The sequence below is a fragment of the Triticum dicoccoides genome, chromosome 5B (assembly GCF_002162155.2).
Source record: "Triticum dicoccoides isolate Atlit2015 ecotype Zavitan chromosome 5B, WEW_v2.0, whole genome shotgun sequence".
Lineage (NCBI taxonomy): Eukaryota > Viridiplantae > Streptophyta > Magnoliopsida > Poales > Poaceae > Triticum > Triticum dicoccoides.
The window spans coordinates 14,850,991-14,877,479 of record NC_041389.1 but is presented as its reverse complement, the minus strand read 5'-3'; positions in this window follow the sequence as shown (position 1 = coordinate 14,877,479).

Here is a 26,489-nt window from a genome sequence, read left to right as displayed (position 1 = left end):
GCAGGCAGGCAGCTGCCTGTCGGCCGCGCGCGCCGCCGTGCGCCACCTCCTGCCTGGTTGCCTCCCTCCTCGATGCGCCTGGAGACGCCACGACACCCCTGGCCTCTCTCTCAGTCTCCCTGGAACCCCTCACGCTCTACCTCGCTCCTCCCCCTCCTCTGCTCTCTCTCCCTCACGCGCCCGAGCGGAGCCCATCGCCGCCGACGCCGTTTACCGGGGCCACAGCCACCCCCTCGCTCCCACTATGCATCCCTGAGCTCCGCCCTGACCCCGTGGAGCTACACACGCGACGCACGCGACCAGAGGAGGCCGCAGTCGACCGGAGCGTCGTCGTCCTCATCTCCGGTGCCCGGAGATCGCCGTCGTCAATTCGCCGTTGCAGAGGCCTCCCCGAGCCCACCGAGCTTCCCTCCCGACCCCTCGTGAGCCCCTGTCCATTTCCCCTCTCTCCCCGTGCCCGTCCGTGCCTTCTAACCACCCCGACTGTCAGAGCCGACAGTTCCTCGCCGCCGCCGATGACGCAGTCGGTGCTAGAACCACCGTAGCTAACTCCCGAGCACGGCAACGTGCTCAGCACCCTTCCAGGAGCCGAGCGCGCCCACCCGTGCGACCTGCCGTGCCCCCTAGCGCCAACCCGCACCAACCCCGAGCTCCGGCCGCCGCCGCGAGCTCGATTCCGGCGAGCCCGTTCGACCTCAGCCCCTCCCTCCTGCCTAGATGGATGCGGCTGAGCGCCAGCTACGCGTAGGTGATCGCTGCCGCTGTTTTGGTCGCCGGAGGAGGATTTCCGACCCCCTCCGCCGTCTCTGGCTCCGCCGGCGACGAGCCGCGGGTCAACTCCGGCGAGTTGACCCGGGGTTTGACCCCCTGACATGTGGGCCCAGGCGCCTGCTTAGTTAGTGCTAGGTTAGTTCGTGTTAATTAACCTAGTTAATTAGGTGAGCCACTGACATGCGGGCCCCACCCAGCTAACTAAGTTAGTTAGGGCTAACTAACTTGGTTAGTTGACTGGGTCACTGACCAGTGGACCCCACTGGTCAGGTTTGACTTGGTCGACGCCTTTGACTTGCTGACGTCATGCCGACGTCATGATGACGCAATAATTCCTCTCTGGAATTTAAATAATCTTAAATGATTTAATAATTCCAGAAAATAGCTAAAACTTCAATAAATCATAGAAAATTAACCGTAACTCCAAATTAAATAATTTATATATGAAAAATTATCAGAAAAATTCAAGGAATCCATCTGTACCATTTTCATGCATGTTAGAACAACTTATAGCTGCTGTTTAGCACAAATCAATTAAATGGCATTTGAATAATCACATATGGAGTTTGAATTTGAATCTTGTATTCAAACCAACTTCATTTAATCTGTTGCTAGTTGCATTAGCCCAAAACACATTCATTTTGCCATGTCATGATCATGCATCATATTGTGCATTGCATTGATTGTGTTCCCTTCTGTGTTGCCGGTATTTGTCCCCTCTCGATAGACGTGATACCGATGATGTGATCGTTGACACTGATGAAGATTCAATGTTATCTTCAGAAGTGCCAGGCAAGCAAAACCCCTTGTTCATTCCGATAAAATCCCACCCTCTCGCTCCTGCTCTCTTTTACTGCATTAGGACAACAACGACATATTTGTTACTTGCTGCGGTAGCTGAACCCCTTTATCCTTTGCATGACCTGTCATTGCCACAGTAAATAGATGAAACCCACTAGCATGAGTAGGAGTTGTTTGAGCCCTGATGTGCCTACTCATTCATGCTTGTTGTCATGCCTGCTACTGCTTAGAGTTGAGTCAGGTCTGATTCATCGGGGATGAATCAGAGGCGTGTGAACATGTCCTACTGTGTGTGAGCTAAGTGTGTGAACACGATTTGGTAAAGGTAGCGGTGAGAGGCCATGTAGGAGTACATGGTGGGTTGTCTCATTGCAGCCGTCCTCAGGAACTGAGTTCTGTGTTTGTGATCCATGATTCAGTTACTACCATACATTGGGCCCTGAAATATGACCCCGCTCGACTTCTTATTCACCCTAGTCCTCTGTCCAGGAGTTGCAAGTAGTTTCTGGTGTTTGTAGCTTACTGGAGGCCGTGGACAGCGCTGACCGTAGGGGTGGGCTGTGATGCGGTAGGTACGTGGCACGGTGTACCGGATGCCCGTTTGGTATCTCGGGAACCCTGTTCACATCGTTTGGGGCTGTGAGCGAAACTCCGGCCGGATCTCCTCATGGATGGAACCCGAATAGGCGATAAACCTGGACTAGAGACTTGAGTGTTTAGGTAGGTCGTGGTCTACACCCACGTCGGCTTTCGCTTGAAGTCTGCCGAGCACATGTCGTGTGCAGACGCTAAGTGGTGGAAACATGTATGAAGAAGTACACCCCTGCACGGTTAATATCATCTATTCGAATAGCCGTGTCCGCGGAAAAGGACTTCTGGGTTGCTTATATCAGTTCATAGACAAGTGAAAGTGGATACTTTAAAATGCGCAAGATAAGCGTGAGTGCTATGGATGGCGTTCTCGTAGGGAGACGGGAGCGGATCCATAGTGGTGTATTGATATGGTGAATATGTGGACTCGTGTGCGCCACCTCAAAAGAGTCGCTTGCAGTCGTAGTTTAGGATAGCCACCGAGTCAAAGCTGGCTTGCTGCAGTTAAACCCCACCATCCCTTTGTTGAAAATGATGCATATGTAGTTAGTTCTGATGTAAGTCTTGCTGGGTACATTTGTAATCACGTTTGCCTATTTTATGTTTTTGCAGAGAGACTTCACTCTCACTAGTAGTTCCACGTGGACTTCGACGTTTAGCTTGTTACCTCAGCTACGATCTTGTGCCCTCGGCAGGATCTGATAGATAGTCAGGCTTCTCGGCCTTTTTCATTTATAGATGTCTGTACCCAGACATGATAGCTTCCGCTTGTGCTTTGACTTGTATGCTCTGATTGTTGGGTCGTGAGACCCATGTTTGTAATATCTCGCTCCTCGGAGCCTATTGATTAAAATACTTGAGTTGTAGAGTCATGTTGTGATGCCATGTTGTATTTGCACATATCGAGCATATTGTGTGTATGTTATTGAAATGCTTGGTATGTGTGGGATCTGACAACCTAGTTGTTTATCCTTGGTAGCCTCTCTTACCGGGAAATGTCTCCTAGTGTTTCCACCGAGCCATGGTAGCTTGCTACTGCTCCGGGACACTTAGGCTGGCCGGCATGTGTCCTTCTTCGTTCCTATGTCTGTCCCTTCGGGGAAATGTCACGCGATGAATACCGGAGTCCTGTTAGCCCGCTACAGCCCGGTTCACCAGAGTCCTGCTAGCCCAGTGCTACAGCCTGGATTCACTCGCTGATGACCGACACGTTCGATGCTGGGTCATGGATGCCTGTCCATGTAAGTCTGTGCCACTTTGGGTTTACGACTAGCCATGTCAGCCCGGGCTCCTTATCATATGGATGCTAGCGACACTGTCATATACGTGTGCCAAAAGGCGCAAACGGTCCCGGGCAAAGGTAATGCGACACCCGTGGGGATACCGTGCGTGAGGCCGCAAAGTGATATGAGGTGTTACATGCTAGATCGATGTGGCATTGAGTCGGGGTACTGACAGCGTTGGTATCAGAGCTTGACTGCCTGTAGGATTACCAAGCCAAACTGGTCGAAGTTGAGTCTAGAAATGCTTTAGTTATATAAGGGAATTGATTGTGGGATGGAACGTAAGGCTCTTTTTACTCCTTATACCTTATGCCTTCTGATCTGAGTCATCTTATCTTTCCTGCGGGGATTAAGAACTAGGCTATCTTTTCTTTCTATCAGGATCACGTGTTACTAATCCGTAGACTTATAAGATTTTTGGACTTAAGCCTCTGTTCAGTTTTTACTGCTTCCGTATGTTAATTGTTGATCTCGGAACCTTGATATTGTGCTTCTGAGTGGTTATGCCACCATTTTTGTGATTGTCTCAAATCTTTTTGAGCAATTATAGCCGTTATGCTGTCCGAGTCATCCCAGGTTTCTAAATAGTCCGATGCATTTGCAAATCCCTTCCTTCTGTTTCCGATGTTCCCATGGGCCAGATTAACCACAGTAATCGGTGTGTTGAGGTAATTATTGCCTCGACATATATGTTGGAATTATTATTATGACCCTAAGTGCTTAGGGGATCATCTAGTAGTCTAGCCATGATTTATGTTCCAGTGTGATGATTCTGGCCGTCATTATCGAAAGCATCCCATGATGCTACTTAGTAGTAGGTATTCTACTCCTGGGTTCTGAACCCGAGATTCACTCTACCTACTTCATGTGGATAGTAATTGCTAGTGCCTTTAGGATATTAGTGACCTTTGCGATAGTCCTTGAAGTCCGTGGTATCTTCTTCTTCCAAATACCATGAACTACTTATGGCAGATGTTTATTGGATCAAAAAAAATCACAATTAGAGTACTCTTGAGGAGTTCTCCATTCATAAATCGTGACTCTGCCAGTTCTACCTTTCTGCATGGGTTATCCGGAAGAAATATGTTGAACTTGGTTCGACATACTAATCTATGCATCCACAACTCAGAAAGTTATATGTTCCTTTGAGTTGTTCTCTTTAGTTGCATTCTGACCCTCGTCTATCAATTGATAGTCAAGAGTATGCGTGCGTTCGTTCATCGATGCCTATGACTCTTGTGGTCTGTCAAGCCATTCTATTCCGGAATGACTAGGAGAAACAAACTCCAGTACCTCTTCCATATCTAGGATTGGGTCAAAGTAGTTGTATTCCGCAGATCAAATGCCAATCCAGCTTTTGGTTCTGCTCTACCTTGGAGTATTACATATTATATATCGAGATTGTTATAGGAATTGCACACCATCCCATGAACTCTTGGTACAGTGATACTTCTTGCCATCATTGTTCATTCCTCGGCCCTCGTGTTGATGCAACCGGAATACCGACAAATGAATTGTGATGTGTGAAATCAATACTGCTAGCAACTCTGTTGCTTGGTAGTTAAAGGATAATAATTTCATTCTTAGTATGTTGGTTTTCGAATCATCCTTCTAAGACTGATCGTGCTACCTAGTCCTTATTTCGGTGCACCCTTCGATTGATGAGTTAGGATCTTGTCAAGTCCTCACTCATTTGATCATATCGTCTTGCCCTCAAAAGCAAGATTGTTCTCGAGCTTAGTAACATACCGGTGGTTCGTGACTTTCCAAATATCTTCTTGGAGGTGTTACCGGGTTGTCACCTGACCACTATGTTGAGTTCGTGATCAAGTTGGTTTCTTGTGAACCACCTTCTCTCCAAGAATCGGTGTTAGATATCCCTGAGCTAGTTGGTTAAGCTAGACATCAACTTGGAGAGTTGGAAGATAAAAGCTTGTCTGACTTAGTTCGTTCCAAAGGGATATTCTTGTGTAGTGTGTGTTGAAGAAAGATGATATCTTCATCGATTGGTCCTTGTGATCAGTTGCTGGACCTATTGTCTTATCAATCCTTTGATTTGAGTGTGGGCTATCGTCAAATCAAATCAGTACCAACGATGCTCGTAATCTTGTCTTATTCGTGGTTGATCCCTCGAGCATACACCATTATATCTTTTGGGTCTGACCAATGCTATCACTTGTTCACTTAACTATGGAATTCCTTTTAAAAGGAAACCCAGATGAATTGTTGTTGTGCCCATTGACAACATCCTTGTCTTATCCATAATTTTGCTGAACATTAAGCTAGTGTTGGAAACTTTTGAAAGCATTTGTTCATGCTAGCTCATGAAGCATATGTTTGGATGAAGGTAGTGACTTCCTTTAATTCATGTGCATCTGATGCAAGTTGCCGCCGTGGATTCGAGAAAGTCAATGTTGCTTTCTTTGGAATCATTCCAAATCAGTCATGCACACGTGCGAAGAATGCTGTGGTTTGAAGACTTGCAACTTTCAATCTATATGTATCCCTAGCACACCAAGCCACTGATTGATTTGTTCAAGGAGAAGGAGTTCCTTCATAAGAGCTAATCCGGACTTATGAAAGAACTTCGATACCCTCGTTGATGGTTCCCCCTCCTGAACTTGGTAGTGTTTTATTATAAGACTACCACGTGGTCATGCTTGTCTGGGACAACGTGTTCACATGTTTGTAGCAGAACCAGCTCATGTTTTGGAGCTTGCTATCGTAGTTCATCTCCCGAGAATCCCGCAACGTCATCTCGTCGATTTGTGTTGCAAACTTTCATTTTTCTTCCTAAGACTCGATGAGCCTGGAATATCCTAACACCAACCAGAGCTGAATCTCAGGCAGATATGATGGTTGGAACATTTCCCTAAGAACTATAATATTGGTCTCTCGATAACCGGTAAGGTGGATGTCGTGGCCAACACACCCATCCGGTAGACCTATTATTATAGTATCTTGTTTGAGGAAGTTGGCCACCCCCCCATAGGGATTTCGTAGGATTTACTCCCTAGTTGCCCCTATGGATTTTTGTGTTCCCGAAGTCCGACCTTTTTACTTGATGTTTTAGATATCAAACCATATCTATGAATGGGTTATACTAGCACATCAAGGAGAACATTAGAAGCGGAGTGCTAAATGTCTCTCGGTCGATCATCCAGATTTTATTTGCTTGGCCTCGCTAAGGTGAAATCTGAGAAAGTGTTATCCTCCTTCGCATCTGCATCCTCCATCACCATTCATCATGGTAGCAAGTTGTGTTGCCAGGATCCTTGACGCGGTTGTTGATAAAACCTTGATGATTATGGAAATGCTCAAGTTCTTGAGAGCACGCACAAGCACTACGTGTTATCATCATCTCTAACTGGGATTCCTCTCAGTTTCCTCGGCAAATGCTATGACCTTTTCAAACAGTGAATTCACTCTCTTTTGTTGGGTTCTTCCCCAGTTACCAGAATCATTCCCAGCATTTGCATTTTGTTCCTAGCTTGCACCGCCAATGTGCCATTCTACCATGGGTCTCTTCCATTTCCGGTGATAAGCAAAATCATCCATTACGTTGTCTTCAACAAGGTAATCCACATCATCCAAGTCCAAGTATGCCATTCTACCGACCCCGCCAATCGATTGCTGTGATTTGCCTTAGGCTGATATAGAGAGTCTTAACGATCTCTATATCAAAGGTAATTCTTTTTGCCACTTAAGGAGATATTTCTACGAGTCACCTTCCCTATGGTGCATCGTTATGGTATCATGGCAACTCAACTCCTCGCTACGTTGGCAATCGTTTACCACCTTCTTAGGTGTGGAATTATTGTCTACCTAGTGAACCTTCGTCATCTGCCTCACTCCATTCTTATGGATGTGTGCTTCGTCCCTCAGCTCGAGAGAGGTTGCTATGTCTCATTCCGTGAGTTGCTCGATCTTCGAGAAGATCGATTCCTGTAGAGTTTCTTTCTGTTGTCATCGTGTTGGAGGAAGATCTCGAAAGCGAAGACATCGAGATCAATTTGAAGCAATGAATCAACATCTTTGAGGAGGATAATGGATCATGAAGACTGTGTCAGTTCCGTGTCCCCTCTGTCTTCTTACCTCACGTCTTGAATCTCGGGACGAGATTTTTGTTTAGTGGGGGTGAGTTGTCACAGCCCCAGTTCAGCCCTTGCTTGACTTTGCTTTTTCATCATGCCATCATGTTTAAATTCCAAAGAAATTTGAAATGGGGATTGTTGAAACCCTAGCACCAAATGAAATTTAACTAGGTTCAATAAAAATATTTTCAATAACCCAGAATGCCCTTTGGAAATGTTCATAATTTCTGTTAAAGGTGAAAACCTCTTCCAAAAATGATGAACATATTTATAGGCTATTCCTGGATTTTTGAATTAAATTATATAGTATTTGCATTTGGGCATTTAATTGCTAATAATATTTTAAATGCTCAAATATTCACAAACTGAAATGTTTACTGTTGGAAATATTCCAAACAGTGGCCACAGTCAGTTGCATGATTTTTGGAAATGCTCTGGCATATTTAATAAATCCAAACACAATTACAAAAAATAGGAAATAGTAATAAAAAAGGGAGAGAGAAAGGTTTACCTGACCTTACCTGGCAGCCCGCTGGCCGGCCCAGCACTGTGCTGGCCCGTGCCAGCCACCTGCTTCCTCCCGCCAGAGCAGGCAGGCAGCTGCCTGTCGGCCGCGCGCGCCGCCGTGCGCCACCTCCTGCCTGGTTGCCTCCCTCCTCGATGCGCCTGGAGACGCCACGACACCCCTGGCCTCTCTCTCACTCTCCCTGGAACCCCTCGCGCTCTACCTCGCTCCTCCCCCTCCTCTGCTCTCTCTCCCTCACGCGCCCGAGCGGAGCCCATCGCCGCCGACGCCGTTTACCGGGGCCACAGCCACCCCCTCGCTCCCACTATGCATCCCTGAGCTCCGCCCTGACCCCGTGGAGCTACACACGCGACGCACGCGACCATAGGAGGCCGCAGTCGACCGGAGCGTCGTCGTCCTCATCTCCGGTGCCCGGAGATCGCCGTCGTCAATTCGCCGTTGCAGAGGCCTCCCCGAGCCCACCGAGCTTCCCTCCCGACCCCTCGTGAGCCCCTGTCCATATCCCCTCTCTCCCCGTGCCCGTCCGTGCCTTCTAACCACCCCGACTGTCGGAGCCGACAGTTCCTCGCCGCCGGCGATGACGCAGTCGGTGCTAGAACCACCGTAGCTAACTCCCGAGCACGGCAACGTGCTCAGCACCCTTCCAGGAGCCGAGCGCGCCCACCCGTGCGACCTGCCGTGCCCCCTAGCGCCAACCCACACCAACCCCGAGCTCCGGCCGCCGCCGCGAGCTCGATTCCGGCGAGCCCGTTCGACCTCAGCCCCTCCCGCCTGCCTAGATGGATGCGGCTGAGAGCCAGCTACGCATAGGTGATCGCTGCCGCTGTTTTGGTCGCCGGAGGAGGATTTCCGACCCCCTCCGCCGTCTCTGGCTCCGCCGGCGACGAGCCGCGGGTCAACTCCGGCGAGTTGACCCGGGGTTTGACCCCCTGACGTGTGGGCCCAGGCGCCTGCTTAGTTAGTGCTAGGTTAGTTCGTGTTAATTAACCTAGTTAATTAGGTGAGCCACTGACATGCGGGCCCCGCCCGGCTAACTAAGTTAGTTAGGGCTAACTAACTTGGTTAGTTGACTGGGTCACTGACCAGTGGACCCCACTGGTCAGGTTTGACCTGGTCGACGCCTTTGACTTGCTAACGTCATGCCGACGTCATGATGACGCAATAATTCCTTTCTGGAATTTAAATAATCTTAAATGATTTAATAATTCCAGAAAATAGCTAAAACTTCAATAAATCATAGAAAATTAACCGTAACTCCAAATTAAATAATTTATATATGAAAAATTATCAGAAAAATTCAAGGAATCCATCTGTACCATTTTCATGCATGTTAGAACAACTTATAGCTGCTGTTTAGCACAAATCAATTAAATGGCATTTGAATAATCACATATGGAGTTTGAATTTGAATCTTGTATTCAAACCAACTTCATTTAATCTGTTGCTAGTTGCATTAGCCCAAAACACATTCATTTTGCCATGTCATGATCATGCATCATATTGTGCATTGCATTGATTGTGTTCCCTTCTGTGTTGCCGGTATTTGTCCCCTCTCGATAGACGTGATACCGATGATGCGATCGTTGACACTGATGAAGACTCAATGCTATCTTCAGAAGTGCCAGGCAAGCAAAACCCCCTTGTTCATTCCGATACAATCCTACTCTCTCTCTCCTGCTCTCTTTTACTGCATTAGGACAACATCGATTCATCTGTTACTTGCTGCGGTAGCTGAACCCCTTTATCCTCTGCATGACCTGTCATTGCCACAGTAAATAGATGAAACCCACTAGCATGAGTAGGAGTTGTTTGAGCCCTGTTGTGCCTACTCATTCATGCTTGTTTGTCACGCCTGCTACTGCTTAGAGTTGAGTCAGGTCTGATTCATCGGGGATGAATCAGAGGCGTGTGAACATGTCCTACTGTGTGTGAGCTAAGTGTGTGAACACGATTTGGTAAAGGTAGCGGTGAGAGGCCATGTAGGAGTACATGGTGGGTTGTCTCATTGCAGCCGTCCTCAGGAACTGAGTTCTGTGTTTGTGATCCATGATTCAGCTACTACCATACATTGGGCCCTGAAATATGACCCCGCTCGACTTCTTATTCACCCTAGCTCTCTGTCCAGGAGTTGCAAGTAGTTTCTGGTGTTTGTAGCCTACTGGAGGCCGTGGACAGCGCTGACCGTAGGGGTGGGCTGTGATGCGGTAGGTACGTGGCCGGGTGTACCGAATACCCGTTAGGTATCTCGGGAACCCTGTTCACATCGTTCGGGGCCGTATGGGAAACCTCGGCCGGACTCCCTGCGGATGGAACCTGAATAGGCGATAAACCTGGACTAGAGGCTTAAGTGTTTAGGTAGGTCGTGGTCTACACCCACATCGGCTTTCGCTTGAAGTCTGCCGAGCACATGTCGTGTGCAGACGCTAAGTGGTGGAAACATGTATGAAGAAGTACACCCCTGCAGGGTTATCATGATCTATTCGAATAGCCGCGTCCGCGGTAAAGGACTACTTGGTTGCCTATACAGTTCATAGACAAGTAAATGGAAACTGTTAAAAGCCTCAAGATAAGTGTGAGTGCCGAGGATGGCTCTTCCGTAGGAAGACGGAGGTGGATCCTCGGTAGTGTATTGAAGTGGTGAGTAGTGGACTCGTGTGCGCAAAACCATTTCAAGTTGGAGTATCGTAGGATAGTCTAGCCAAGAGTCAAAGCTGGCTTGCTGCAATAACTCCACCAACCCTTCTTGATACTAAGCATGTATGTAGGATCTGATGTAAGTCTTGCTGAGTACCTTTGTACTCATGTTGCTATAATTTACATTTTTACAGAAGACGCTGCAACCCCTTCTGATGGGTTCTATGTAGACGTTGAGCTTGTGAAGGACCTTGTAGTATAGCTAGGCTTCCCAAGCCTCTTTTATTTTACTAGTTGTCTGTACTCAGACAAGTCACTTCCGCTGCTGGTTTGTATGACTGTATGACTTGTATGTTGGGTCGTGAGACCCGTACCTTTGTGTATGTTATGTATGGCTCCCTGAGCCTTAAATAAAGTACTTGTGTCGTAGAGTCATGTTGTGATGCTTCGTTGTATTTGCACATACCGAGCATATTGTGTGTATGATTGAAATGCTTGGTATGTGTGGGATCTGACTATCTAGTTGTTTATCTTTAGTAGCCTCTCTTACCGGGAAATGTCTCCTAGTGTTACCGCTGAGCCATGGTAGCTTGCTACTGCTCTGGAACACTTAGGCTGGCCGGCATGTGTCCTTCTTCGTTCCTGTGTCTGTCCCTTCGGGGAAATGTCATGCATTGAGTACCGGAGTCCTGTTAGCCCGCTACAGCCCGGTTTACCGGAGTCCTGCTAGCCCAGTGCTACAGCCCGGACCCACTTGCTGATGACCGACACGTTCGAAGCTGGGTCATGGATGCCTGTCCCTGTAAGTCTGTGCCACTTTGGGTTTACGACTAGTCATGTCAGCCCGGGCTCCTTATCATATGGATGCTAGCGACACTATCATATACGTGAGCCAAAAGGCGCAAACGGTCCCGGGCAAAGGTAAGGCGACACCCGTGGGGATACCGTGCGTGAGGCCGCAAAGTGATATGAGGTGTTACCGGCTAGATCGATGTGACATCGAGTCGGGGTCCTGACAGTGTTGGTATAGAGGCCATGTAGGAGTACATGGTGGGTTGTCTCATTGAAGCCGTCCTCAGGAACTGAGTTCTGTGTTTGTGATCCATGATTCAGCTACTACCATACATTGGGCCCTGAAATATGACCCCGCTCGACTTCTTATTCACCCTAGTCCTCTGTCCAGGAGTTGCAAGTAGTTTCTGGTGTTTGTAGCTTACTGGAGGCCGTGGACAGCGCTGACCGTAGGGGTGGGCTGTGATGCGGTAGGTACGTGGCACGGTGTACCGGATGCCCGTTTGGTATCTCGGGAACCCTGTTCACATCGTTTGGGGCTGTGAGCGAAACTCCGGCCGGATCTCCTCATGGATGGAACCCGAATAGGCGATAAACCTGGACTAGAGACTTGAGTGTTTAGGTAGGTCGTGGTCTACACCCACGTCGGCTTTCGCTTGAAGTCTGCCGAGCACATGTCGTGTGCAGACGCTAAGTGGTGGAAACATGTATGAAGAAGTACACCCCTGCAGGGTTATTATGATCTATTCGAATAGCCGTGTCCGCGGAAAAGGACTTCTGGGTTGCTTATATCAGTTCATAGACAAGTGAAAGTGGATACTTTAAAATGCGCAAGATAAGCGTGAGTGCTATGGATGGCGTTCTCGTAGGGAGACGGGAGCGGATCCATAGTGGTGTATTGATATGGTGAATATGTGGACTCGTGTGCGCCACCTCAAAACAGTCGCTTGCAGTCGTAGTTTAGGATAGCCACCGAGTCAAAGCTGGCTTGCTGCAGTTAAACCCCACCATCCCTTTGTTGAAAATGATGCATATGTAGTTAGTTCTGATGTAAGTCTTGCTGGGTACATTTGTACTCACGTTTGCCTATTTTATGTTTTTGCAGAGAGACTTCACTCTCACTAGTAGTTCCACGTGGACTTCGACGTTTAGCTTGTTACCTCAGCTACGATCTTGTGCCCTCGGCAGGATCTGATAGATAGTCAGGCTTCTCGGCCTTTTTCATTTATAGATGTCTGTACCCAGACATGATAGCTTCCGCTTGTGCTTTGACTTGTATGCTCTGATTGTTGGGTCGTGAGACCCATGTTTGTAATATCTCGCTCCTCGGAGCCTATTGATTAAAATACTTGAGTTGTAGAGTCATGTTGTGATGCCATGTTGTATTTGCACATATCGAGCATATTGTGTGTATGTTATTGAAATGCTTGGTATGTGTGGGATCTGACAACCTAGTTGTTTATCCTTGGTAGCCTCTCTTACCGGGAAATGTCTCCTAGTGTTTCCACCGAGCCATGGTAGCTTGCTACTGCTCCGGGACACTTAGGCTGGCTGGCATGTGTCCTTCTTCGTTCCTGTGTCTGTCCCTTCGGGGAAATGTCACGCGATGAATACCGGAGTCCTGTTAGCCCGCTACAGCCCGGTTCACCGGAGTCCTGCTAGCCCAGTGCTACAGCCTGGATTCACTCGCTGATGACCGACACGTTCGATGCTGGGTCATGGATGCCTGTCCCTGTAAGTCTGTGCCACTTTGGGTTTACGACTAGCCATGTCAGCCCGGGCTCCTTATCATATGGATGCTAGCGACACTGTCATATACGTGTGCCAAAAGGCGCAAACAGTCCCGGGCAAAGGTAATGCGACACCCGTGGGGATACCGTGCGTGAGGCCGCAAAGTGATATGAGGTGTTACATGCTAGATCGATGTGGCATTGAGTCGGGGTACTGACATTCATATACTCCACATTTCAAAGGAAATAAACATGATATCATTTCTATAGCTTTAGATCCACTTGGTTCATATGAATGGATTCCTATACTCCCATAATTTCAAAGGAAAATAAACATTAGCGTATATTCAATAGAAAAGTTCCTATGGTATGAACTAAATTATATATATCCTTTCTAATCCCTCCTCATAGGAATTGAGATACATGTCATCTCTAGATTCAATAGAAAAGTTCCTATGATGTGAACCAAATGACATCTCTTTTACAATCCCTACTCATAGGAATTGAGATACTCCATGTCATCTCTTTCCCTACAACTTCCATGTATACATCTTCTATTCCTAAATAGCTAGTACAACCCACTAGTAGCTTTTTTCCAAGACATGCAACTATGGCACAAGAACTATATAGTGTGCGAATAACTTTGAAAGATGGTCGTTGGATGAAGCTAATCCGACAGTGCAGAGATGGCAAATCCGAGCACTACTGGCCATTGGATATCATCAACATTCCACCAGATCTTCCACACGTACAATTTAGAAGACCCCATGGTTGAACTGAAGCATAATGCACAAACCTCAAAACACAAGCACTTCTCCTTTGTTCTAGAATCTTATCATAATTGATTTTTTTTCTAAATGAATTGCCATTATTTGTTTTTTACTTTATGCTTTACAATGCACAGCACCATGAATCTTAACATTTTTATAAAACTAATTGATTTTGAATGAGATGAACTATAAGAACTAAACGAACATCTACATCATGCATATCTGACTCAAAGGTTTACATGCTATATTGTGTATTTATTCATAATTTGGTTTCGAAATCTCATGCATTCAATGGATGTGTACCTTACTAGTTTTGAGTAGAGTAGCAAATTTCACGCGGCCCCGGTTATATAAAAATGCAGGGCCCATGCATCATTGCCTTTCGGTCGAACCTACATCCACAATTTTTTGTACGTACTATATCTCCACTGGTCCGCGAACCCAAAATGTTGACTCTTTCCCGTAAAACCAAGCAGCCCACACATATTTAAGGCATCGACTCAAACTCAATCCCTCTCCCATTTACTACAACGTGGCCCCGCACGCATCATTGGTTTTCTTCAAGAGGACGAGGGAGAAGCCGCTTTGTAGTGGAGGCGCTTTTAAAAAAAGGATCTGTAGTGGAGACCCCTACCCTAGGGTGCCCTAGGTAGCTGCCGCACGCATCATTGGTTTTCTCTTTTCTTTATGCTCTTGCGCCCTAGAGTGAAATGATGGTTGCTTCGTCCGTCCAACTTAATGCGGGAAAGGTGGGTCTTTGTGATTTGACCCCTCATCGCTCATTTTCTACTACTGCAGCGCTACGACCGAGGTGCCTCCAATTCCAACCATTGTTCCCAACTTGTAATTTGGTGCATCGCACGTGGAACAAGACGGTGGATGAGCCACATGTCAGCCAAAGGGGTCCTGTTAAGTGTCTCGCCATTTCGTGTGCGGACTGACCCTACTTGAGTTGCTACGCCAACACGACAGGAGCAACCTACCACTTGGATTTGCTCCTTGGTGAATCCCGACTATATTGATCTAAAAAGATACGTACTGAACTACCCTCTCCATCTCATTTTTTAGGCATCTCAGTTTATAGGGTGTGCACGTAGTTCTAGGTCATCCATTTGACTAACTAAATATGAGTTACTATGTCACAAAAATTATATCGTTGGATTCTTAAGCAGATGTAGTTTCTAAACATATATTGTTCATCACATATATAGCTAGTTAAATTCTCAACCTAGAACGATGTGCATGCCATGTAAAGCGATATGGAGGAAGTATAGTAAAAATGAGGTGATTTTACCGAGCGATTGGCAGGGGAGCTTGGCCTGTCATGCGGTCCCATGTGTCATCATGTAGCAAGGCGATGCACGTTTCCCTCTTGAGCCAGAAGCAATACTACGTGGTTTGAGATGATGGTGAACCAAAGTGTGAAATAATGGTTGCTTCGTCCGTCTAGGAAGGTGTGGCATTGTGATTTGACGTCGCATTGCTCATTACTACTACTAGGGCGGTATGACTAGGGTGCGTCCCCCCTGCTGTTTTGCACTATTATTTGGTGCTTGAAACATCGACCCAGTTGCTATATGCCCCACATGTCAGCGACAGGAAGTACATAATTCATGAAAGCGAGCATCGACGGAGGAGTACAAGACACGGCTTGGGTTTTGCTGCTTCGCGTAATCCATCGATACAAACCCGGACTAAAAAAGGCGAGGGTGGGTCTTTTCTTGCGTGGCAGGCTGGGGAGTTTGGCATAGTCTGTTGAAGGCAAGGAGGCAGAAAGGGAAACAAGAAAATAAAGGTTGAGTGACTTAGTTTTGGGAAAATCTGATTTTACGGAGTATGTACCCACTAGGGTTTATAGGGCTCACCTAAAAACATTCATTTTTCTGTTTTATAAGTCTCGATTCTACTACTAGTAGTAGTACCATGACATGTTGGATTTCGAGGTGCGTTAGATCACCCGATGCAAGCAGTGTTAAGAGAAAACTCACCAATGCATGTAGAAGTTCATGGAAATTTAGTGGTCATTCATGCATTCGTTCTAACTAATGCCTCGGTAAACATAACTTCTTGAGAAAAACGAGCATACTAATAACTTGTGCAAACTACGAAATTAATTCGACCACTCACCGTCTACCTTGGTTGGAGAGATTCTTAAATTGAGCCATAAACTGGAAAGGAGGGAGTAGTAACTTTTGTCTCGATTACTATTTGTGGCCTTGTATAGATGCAAAATGTATTTTTTTATAGTGGCCTTGTATAAATAAATGGAGGGAGTACTAAAGGACATATATATTCCAAACAATATGATAATCTCTATAACCAATGTAGTAGGGACGAGGAGTAAACGGAGGGAGTAGTAAAATTTTCTCCTCGTCCTGCAAGCCTTCGCGCGCGTGGGCGAGGGAGCGGGCATAAGGAGTACAGTAGTACTACTACTAGTAAGCAAGCTTCACCTCATCCTGCGAGCCACTGCGCCCGTGGGCGGGGGAGACGGTGTACTGAACAAGCTTCTCCTTGTTCTGCGAGTTGACAGGACACATCAAAAGTACTCCATTGTATAGAGCCTTGCCTCTAAGGTAGGCCCCACATGGTTTGCCTCTTTTTTAACATAACACATGCATGCGGGAGTGTGAGCATTGCCTTGATGTGCAAGATAGAGAAGAATACACATTAATTTACACGGCAAAAAAGGAAACAAGGTGGCTTGCAACATTGACTTAGAAGACATTAATTTTTGCCCTGGTACCTGTAATATATGTTTGTGTCCTTGTATACAAAAATGGAGTCCGATAAAATTCTCGAGATTCCATTTATCCAATAAAATTCTCGAGATATCATTAGTTTTTATAAAATGGGATTACTCCTGCATGGGTCAATCACAACTGGTGTTTTGTAAAAAAATGCATCTTGATGTTTCGTGCAATGCACGGGCATCTTTCTAGTCCATGAAAACAACACATGGCAAAATTCCACGGCGAAGGAGGGACTTGAATTTGTTGGGAGGGGCTGTTTGGATCTGGCCTGGGGTAGCCAAAATATTGGCGACCCTTTTGTCCACCGGTGCCTTTGCCACCGATGAACGAGGAATGGCTCGGGTGCTCATGCATCCTCTAACGCGCACGTTGGAGACGAGCTCGCGCGAGCTGTATTTTTTTGTCCCACCACACCGCCCGAGCCGCCCGCAGACCGACTAGCGACCCACAAATTACGCCATCCAAATGTAGACGCACACATTATGACATCAACTCAATCAACCGAACGAAATTCAAGGAAACACGGTGATATTTCATATAAGCAACAACGGAAATCATATAAAATACCGGATTTTCATACAAACATGACAGATTTCATTACATTCAAATGAACTACGCGGTGCTAGTTCTGGATAGCACAGGTATATAATACCTGGCTTAAATGGTCGCTCGCTGATCGATTTGTGTTCGTCATGTCCGGCAGCACGATCACCGGACCGCCGGGAGCCCCGGAGGTATATGCTTCAGCGCAAAGGACGGCTCGCTTCCCCACTGCCCAACTGATATCATTGGCTGATGCCGAAGATGATGGTCGAAGGGGGCTTCCCCGCTTCCGTGGAGCCCATGTGTGGTCGACGAAGTTCCTAGCAACAAAAGGATCCGGCAAGACACCTATTGTGTAGGTCGGCCTCGTCTCCGCAGTGGCCTTCATGGGACCTGAGCAGCGGCGGCCTCCCGTGTTCTAGTTCTCCTCGATGATGGTGGTGGACGCAGAGGCGCTGGCCACCGACTCGTTGCTCTCCATGCACCGGCTTCTGTCGCTGCTTGCATGGCGTGGCCGCCGACATGGGAGTCTTGGCCACGGAAACATGAGATGTTGTACGAGGCGGTGGCGTGGATGGCAGCAACGACGCCCGTGCGCCGCTCCTCTTTGACCTGGCCTAGAGCGGCGAGTTGTTGAACCGCGCGCCGGCTTGGGGCAGCAACTGGCTCCATCGGCCAAGGGGAGGGAGGTGGATCAGCGAGCTGCATAGCTTGTATCCGGTGGGCTCGGCGGGCCACCCAGCCAGCTGGATGCGGAATAACTACTCTTCGTAAGCCATTGTAAGAGTGGACAAAATGGTGAAGGAGGAGATAGGGAGCGGCGGAGGCATGCGATTCTTGGCCGGCATTTAGCCTTGTTTAAATAGGATATTAAATAGACAGCGACGGGAGGAGCTCGGCCAGCGTTGCGTTTAATGCCGGCCCGGTCATGAATGGAAGTGTGTCCAGAGTGGGTTTCTCGGCTTCCACACGGGCGACTTTCATGGAGGCATTTGAATGCGGCAAGGAGGCGTGTTCAGCCGGGCGTGCAACGAGTGGCGCCCTCGACTCTGACATAGGACACCGCGCCGTTCTTCCACTGACGTGTGGGCTCTTTGGGTACATGGCCTGCATGTCAGTGACCGAACGTAGGCAGCGCACAGCAGAGGAACCTTTAGTGGGCCAGGGCGGTCAAAAGCGGGCATTTCATAAAGCGATGATTGTTCGTTGAGTGTGATGTCATCTTTTTCATGTAGATAAGCCTACTATGTTGATAGCTCATTTGATACGTTGTGATTCATAAAGACTGCTGCAAACATCAATGTTCTGCTTATCACAGATAAGATTATTACCCATAACAATCCATGTCCTTAACAAAGGGTGCATGCACGTATAGGTTGAGCGTGTGCCTTGCATCGTGTGTTGTGTGCATGCAGGCATGCGAGTGTTGCGTGCGTGCAAGGGTACGTTTTAGTGTTGCATGCATGTGTGCGTACGTGCAAGTGTTCGTGAGTGCATGTGTACGTGTCAGTGTTGCATGCCTGTATGCATGCGTGTCTTGTGTGTGTGCATGTGTACGTGCGGGGTGAGGCTACACGTCAGTTGTCGGTGTCAAAACCGGCGGATCTCGGGTAGGGGGTCCCGAACCGTACGTCTAAGGCTAATGGTAACAGGAGACTGGGGACACAATGTTTACCCAGGTTCGGGCCCTCTCGAAGGAGGTAATACCCTACTTCCTGTTTGATTGATGTTGATGATATGAGTATTACAAGAGTTGATCTACCACGAGATCGTAGAGGCTAAACCCTAGAGGCTAGCCTATGATTATGATTGTTGTTGTCCTACAGACTAAACCCTCCGGTTGATATAGACAGCGGAGGGGGCTAGGGTTACATAGAGTCGGTTACAGAGAAGGAGATCTACTATCCGGATTGCCCAGCTTGCCTTCCACGCCAAGGAGAGTCCCATCCGGACACAGGACGAAGCCTTCAATCTTGTATCGTCATAGTCCAATAGTTCGGCTAAAGTATATAGTCCGGCTGTTCGGATACCCCCTTATCCAGGACTCCCTCAGTAGCCCCCAAGCCAGGCTTCAATGACGATGAGTCTGGCGCGCAGATTGTCTTCGGCATTTCAAGGTGGGCTCTTCTCCAAATCCAAAATACATGTCGCAGCAAACAATGTCCGTCCTCCCATTAATGTTGTACTCCTCGGCTTCTATGTTTCAATAATGGCCATCTCCATGTGTCGAGCGAAAACGAGGGGCCGGGGCATTTTTACATTTGCCACCCTAATCATGTGAGTGAGCCGTCTATTTGAAGAGATGGGTATCCTCAGATCCAAATCACACCATCTTCTCCTGAGCAAGTACCCCGTAGAGCGTGTCTGGAAAAGACCATCCCATCATGGCCGGTCGCCGCAGCTCTTCCTCTCGCTCCCCTAGCTTGAAACCAGGGGATTGGGAAAAGTGTTCCGTCCCTCACAGCCGCCTAATAGAGCTGCAGACCCAAGGGTTCCTTCCGCCTGCATACATGGTCCCCGTCCGATCCGGACTAGCCACCTATAATGGCGGGGAGCAAGCGGAGAGATTTCCTAACCCATCTCGGGGGGAGCGGGTATGCCTCGTCCCATATCTGCTAAGGGGAGTTCGGTTTCCAATCCACCCATTCCTCCACGGGCTCCTGGAGTTCTATGGCCTCCAGCTGCATAACTTTACCCCCGCCTCCATACTGCACATCACGGGCTATGTTGCCCTCCGCGAGCTGTTCCTGGGCTGTGAAGCTCATTTAGAGCTATGGAAGAGGTTATTTTGCCTCGTCCCCCGCAACCAGGAGGGATCTATATATCAAGTGGGCTGAGCCGAAATATGGCGCATCGCCCAGACCGGATACCTGTCCGGTACTCCAAAGAAGGCGCCCGAAGACTGGCCTTCGGAGTGGTTTTATGTTGATGACGTTCCCCTTCCGGACCTAGCCCGGACAAGCCTTCCTGAGTTTATCAATACTCTGCTGAAGAAACGCCAAAGCTGGCGCCCTCGGAGCCCCCAGGAGGAAGACAACAGAGAAGTCCTCTATCTGATGAGTATGATAAAAACCCTGGCCAAATCAGGACTGACTATAACCGAAGTTATGTCAATATGCATAATGCTGGGAGTGCATCCACTTCAGTATCGGGGGAAACCCATGTGGCACTTCAATGGAGAAGACGACGCCTCCCGCTGCGGTCGTAAAGGTTCGGACTTCGCCACCGCTCTAGCGAGAATACTGTCCGATTTGTATAAAGGAGAAGAAGAGGAGTTCCTCCGCATCAAACCGCGGGATGGATTTTCCATGTACAACCCCCGGAGCTGGGTGAGCTATCATCCTTTACTCAACTCTGTCCATTCTTACCTCCTCTGTCATAATCATTTACCTTGCTATTTCAAAGCAGGAACTAAGAAAGGCCATGAAAGAATTCAACAGCCCATCTCCTCAGCCAGAGGATCCCGGCCGGGCTCTCAACCCCGGACTTGAAGAAGATCCGGACATTTCCGCGGAGTTTGTCAATGGGACATTCTACCAGGCAAGCAGTGGCGGCTCTTTAGTGGCCATTATCGCAGATTATCCTGGACTGCTTCCTGTATCACGTGTAAGTAAAGCCGGGGTCCTAACTCCTAAAAAGGATTCCTTCGTTATGTCGTACCTTATGCACACATGTCGCATCTGTATAGAAACGACCGTCAGGGCGCCGCGTGGAACTCGTAGGGGCTCATCAGCAAAGGGCGCCCGAACATGGAAGTCTAAAAAGGAAGGCAGTCAGGATCGAGACGTTGGGGCAGAGGTATAAATTAAACTTGCTCCGCGATTATCTTTGCCGAGATATAACAGTTTCAGTTATGTCCTGGCAGAAAGAGTAGTCGCGGGGCTATATCCGGTGACCCTGCCGGCCACACCTCCAGCAGCCGGATTCCTGAACCGGACTCATGGGCGGAGGCTAGTGTGGGGACAACGTCGAACTGTCCTCATGCGGAGGATGCAGATAGGCTTTCCGCCACAAATTCTGAATTGGAGAGCGCCATGAATCACGGGCGCTGACGGGTCGTACTCCGTGGTGGTATTTTTTCTGAGGAGGCGTTCAATGCCTTCAACTCCGGAGACGCATATATCCACGCTGCTCAAGATGGACTTGCCAGAGCAACGGACCAGTATGTGAAGGATATACGGGTAAGGAAATTTGATAACTATATGTAATAGTAGCCCCTGAGACTTGAAACAGTTGGCACAATTGATTTTAAGTATCATTGTATGCATAGGTTCTTGTAGAGAAAAATACCCAATTATCCCAAGAGCTGGAGGAGTGTAAGGCCCAGCTGAAGGCCGCTGTTGCCGAACAAGAGGAATCCAGAATGAGTCCGGCATGGTTTCTTTGATAATTATAAGGATGTATACCAGTTATCTGTTCGACATGGTTTAATAATCTAACAAAAGATTCTGCAGATAATTCCGGAGGGAATCCGAAGATCGTGGGAGATAATGAGTCCCATCTGCGAAGTCAGCTGAAGGCGGGTGAGCGCATACTGACACAGGCTATTCAAGAGAAAAATAATCTCCAAGATGCTAATATCCAACTGAGAGTCGAATTGAAAGATGTTTGAGCTCAACTTGGGGACTCCGTGTAGGAGAATAGGAGGCTTCGACGCGGCATTTATAGTAAGTGCTTTAAACAAACTGTAGTACAGTTCGGCGAGGAAGTATATTGACAGAGTTATGTCTTTAGGTATGCTGACGGGCCGTCCTGAAGAGGAGATGCCCGGATCCGCAGGCGATATGCTGCAAGAACTGTCACAACTGCACAAACGAGCTCGGCAGGTGATGCAGGGTATTGCCCAGGCCTTGTGGCCATCCGCTTCCCTGCCAGGAGGCATGAGCGAGCTTGTGGAGATGCTCAAAGGAGCACAGCGACGCTTCCGATTATGGAAGATATTAGCTTGCCGGCAAGGTGCGAGAGAAGCTTGGGCGATGGTGAAGACACGATACGCCAAGGCTGACCCGAACGATATGGCCGAAGTCGGACTGGTGGGGTCAGATGGGCAAGAGATACCCGTTAGTCTGGTATATGACCAAGTAGCGTTAGCTGCGAAGTATTCCCAACATGATTGTAGGCTAGACAGCCTGTTGGATGGTATAGAGGAAGAATATAGCCAGTCCAAGTGACTATGTAATTAAATGGACCTATGTAGTCCCTATCCAGATTGAAAATCATTTGTCATGGCGGACCTTTTTGCTTCAGCCCCCGGACCCAACAGTCCGGGGTGTATCGGAATACCCTCACAATTATGAAAAACCAGGGTATGCATGGAAACCAGGTGTAGGGGTCATAAGTGCGTGAACAGACAAGTACCCAACTAGTTATGTTATATTACATGGATAGTAAGAAACATCTTCCAGCGAGAATAGTTTCGTTAGGGGTTCCTTTCACTGGGTACGCATGCATCGATGTGCATGTCCGAACTGCGAACAGAAGCTCAGGCAACAAAACATCTGGGGATTGACGTTGTAATGAACGAGAACATATTTTGTTCACCGACCGAATATTCCCTTAAGAACGCTAGCTTTCAGCTTCACCTAGTCTGAGGTACACATCCGGCTCAATCGGCAGTAACAATCGCAGAGGTGCTCCCCTTATGCCCTAGCCGAATTAACGGGAACGTAGGGCATAAACACAAGAGCCAGGCAACCCAGCATGGCCAAAACTTAAGTCATATCGATGCATATAATGGTGAAGAAAAGGCACATATGGACAGAAAAACGCATATGTGGCTGGCAAGAAGCCATAAAAGTAGTTTTATTTAGCTTCCGTATAGGAAGCCCCCAGGTATAGAGTGCACACATAGTGAGGCCGGAGCGATCAAAGCATCCGTATAGTTTTTAAGGTTGTATGTGATAAGGAAAAGAGGGCGAGAAAGGAAAAAAGGAGAACAAAATCAAAGAAGCGGAGGTAAGGAGACGAACACTATGTTCGGCACTAGGCATAGAATCTTCGGACTCTCGCCGCGTTCCATGGGTTCGGCTCGAGTCTGTTGTCAGATGCATTGCGCAGACGGTACGCTCCTCCGGTGAGAACTTTATCAATGATGAAGGGACCCTCCCACTTGGGTTTGAGCTTGTCCTTCTTCCTTTCCGGGAGGCGTAGAACTAGTTCGCCAAAGTTATAAGTTTTGGCCCGTACTTCTCTGCTTTGATACCTTTGAGCCTGTTGTTGATAGAATTTGGAATGGGCTTTTGCGACGTCACGCTCCTCCTCTAGAGCATCTAAGTTGTCCTGCCGATCTAATTTGTCTTCCATCTCTTCGTACATGTGCACGCGAGGTGAGTCATGGATTATGTCGAAGGGTAGGACTGCCTCTGCGCCGTACACCATAAAAAATGGTGTGTATCCGGTGGTATGATTCGACGTGGTCCGCAACTCCCAGAGTACGGAGTCAAGCTCCTCGACCCAATGCATGTCTGATTCCGTCAAAGATCGCACTAGTCTGGGTTTGATGCTGCTACCTCTTGATCACTGCATTGGATTTCCCCGAAGCGGAGAGGATGATGCAGTAAAGTAGCGTAAGTATTTCCCTCAGTTTTTGAGAACCAAGGTATCAATCCAGTAGGAGATCACGCACGAGTCCCTCGTACCTACACAAAATGATAGCTACTCACAACCAACGCGATTATGGGTTGTCAATCCCTTCACGTTCACTTACGAGGGTGAGATCTGATAGAGATGATAAATAATATTTTTGGTATTTTTGATATAGAGATGCAAAGTGAAAAGTAAAAGGCAAAGTAAAAACAAAGCAAGTAATAAAGCAATGGAGATTGATATGATGAGAATAGACCCGGGGGCCATAGGTTTCACTAGTGGCTTCTCTCAAGAGCATAAGTATTCTACGGTGGGTGAACAAATTACTGTTGAGCAATTGACAGAATTGAGCATAATTTTGAGTACATCTTGGTATGATCATGTGTATAGGCATCACGTCCAAGACAAATAGATCGAAACGATTCTCCATCTACTACTATTACTCCACTCATCGACCGCTATCCAGCATGCATCTAGAGTATTAAGTTAAAAACAGAGTAACACCTTAAGCAAGATGACATGATGTAGAGGGATAAACTCATGCAATATGATAAAAAAACCCCATCTTGTTATCCTCGATGGCAACAATACAATACGTGCCTTGCAACCCTTTCTGTCACTGGGTAAGGACACCGCAAGATTGAACCCAAAGCTAAACACTTCTCCCATTGCAAGAACTACCAATCTAGTTGGCCAAACCAAACGGATAATTCGAAGAGACTTGCAAAGATAACTCAATCATACATAAAATAATTCAGAGAAGAATCAAATATTGTTCATAGATAAGTTGGATCATAAACCCACAATTCATCGGTCTCAACAAACACATCGCAAAAAAGAAGATTACATCGAATAGATCTCCACAAGAGAGCGGGAGAACACTGTATTGAGATCCAAAAAGAGAGAAGAAGCCATCTAGCTACTAGCTATGGACCCGAAGGTCTGAAGTAAACTACTCACACTTCATCGGAGAGGCTATGGTGTTGATGTAGAAGCCCTCCATGGTAGATGCTACCTCTTGAGCACTGCGTTGGATTTCCCCGAAGAGGACAGGATGATGCAGTAAAGTAGCGTAAGTATTTCCCTCAATTTTTGAGAACCAAGGTATCAATCCAGTAGGAGATCACGCACGAGTTCCTCGTACCTACACAAAACGATAGCTACTCGCAACCAACGCAATTAGGGGTTGTCAATCCCTTCATGGTCACTTACGAGGGTGGATCTTATAGAGAAGATAAATAATATTTTTGGTATTTTTGATATCGAGATGCAAGGTGAAAAGTAAAAGGCAAATAAAAACAAAGCAAAATAATAAAGTAATGGAGATTAATATGATGAGAATAGACCCGGGGGCCATAGGTTTCACTAGTGGCTTCTCTCAAGAGCATAAGTATTCTACGGTGTGTGAACAAATTACTGTTGAGCAATTGATAGAAAAGAGAATAATTATGAGGTTATATTGGTACGATCATGTATATACGCATCACGTCCGAGACAAGTAGATCGAAACGATTCTGCATCTACTACTATTACTCCACTCATCGACCGCTATCCAGCATGCATCTAGAGCATTAAGTTAAAAACAGAGTAACGCCTTAAGCAAGATGACATGATGTAGAGGGATAAATTCATGCAATATGATAAAAAACCCATCTTGTTATCCTCGATGGCAACAATACAATACGTGCCTTGCAACCCTTTCTGTCACTGGGTAAGGACACTTCAAGATTGAACCCAAAGCTAAACACTTCTCCCATTGCAAGAACTACCAATCTAGTTGGCCAAACCAAACGGATAATTCGAAGAGACTTGCAAAGATAACTCAATCATACATAAAAGAATTCAGAGAAGAATCAAATATTGTTCATAGATAAGCTAGATCATAAACCCACAATTCACCGGTCTCAACAAACACACCGCAAAAAAGAAGATTACATCGAATAGATCTCCACAAGAGAGGGGGAGAACATTGTATTGAGATCCAAAAAGAAAGAAGAAGCCATCTAGGTACTAGCTATGGACCCAAAGGTCTGAAGTAAACTACTCACACTTCACCTGAGAGGCTATGGTGTTGATGTAGAAGCCCTCCATGGAAGATGCTACCTCTTGAGCACTGCGTTGGATTTCCCCGAAGAGGAAAGGATGATGCAGTAAATTAGCATAAGTATTTCCCTCAGTTTTTGAGAACCAAGGTATCAATCTAGTAGGAGATCATGCACGAGTCCCTCGTGCCTACACAAAACGATAGCCACTCACAACCAACCCGATTAGGGGTTGTCAATACCTTCACGGTCACTTACGAGGGTGAGATCTGATAGAGAAGATAAGTAATATTTTTGGTATTTTTGATATAGAGATGCAAGGTGAAAAGTAAAAGTCAAAGTAAAAACAAAGCAAAATAATAAAGTAATGGAGATTGATATGATGAGAATAGACCCGGGGGCCATAGGTTTCACTAGTGGCTTCTCTCAAGAGCATAAGTATTCCAAAGTGGGTGAACAAATTACTGTTGAGCAATTGATAGAAAAGCGAATAATTATGAGGTTATCTTGGTATGATCATGTATATACGCATCACGTCTGAGACAAGCAGATCAAAACGATTCTGCATCTACTA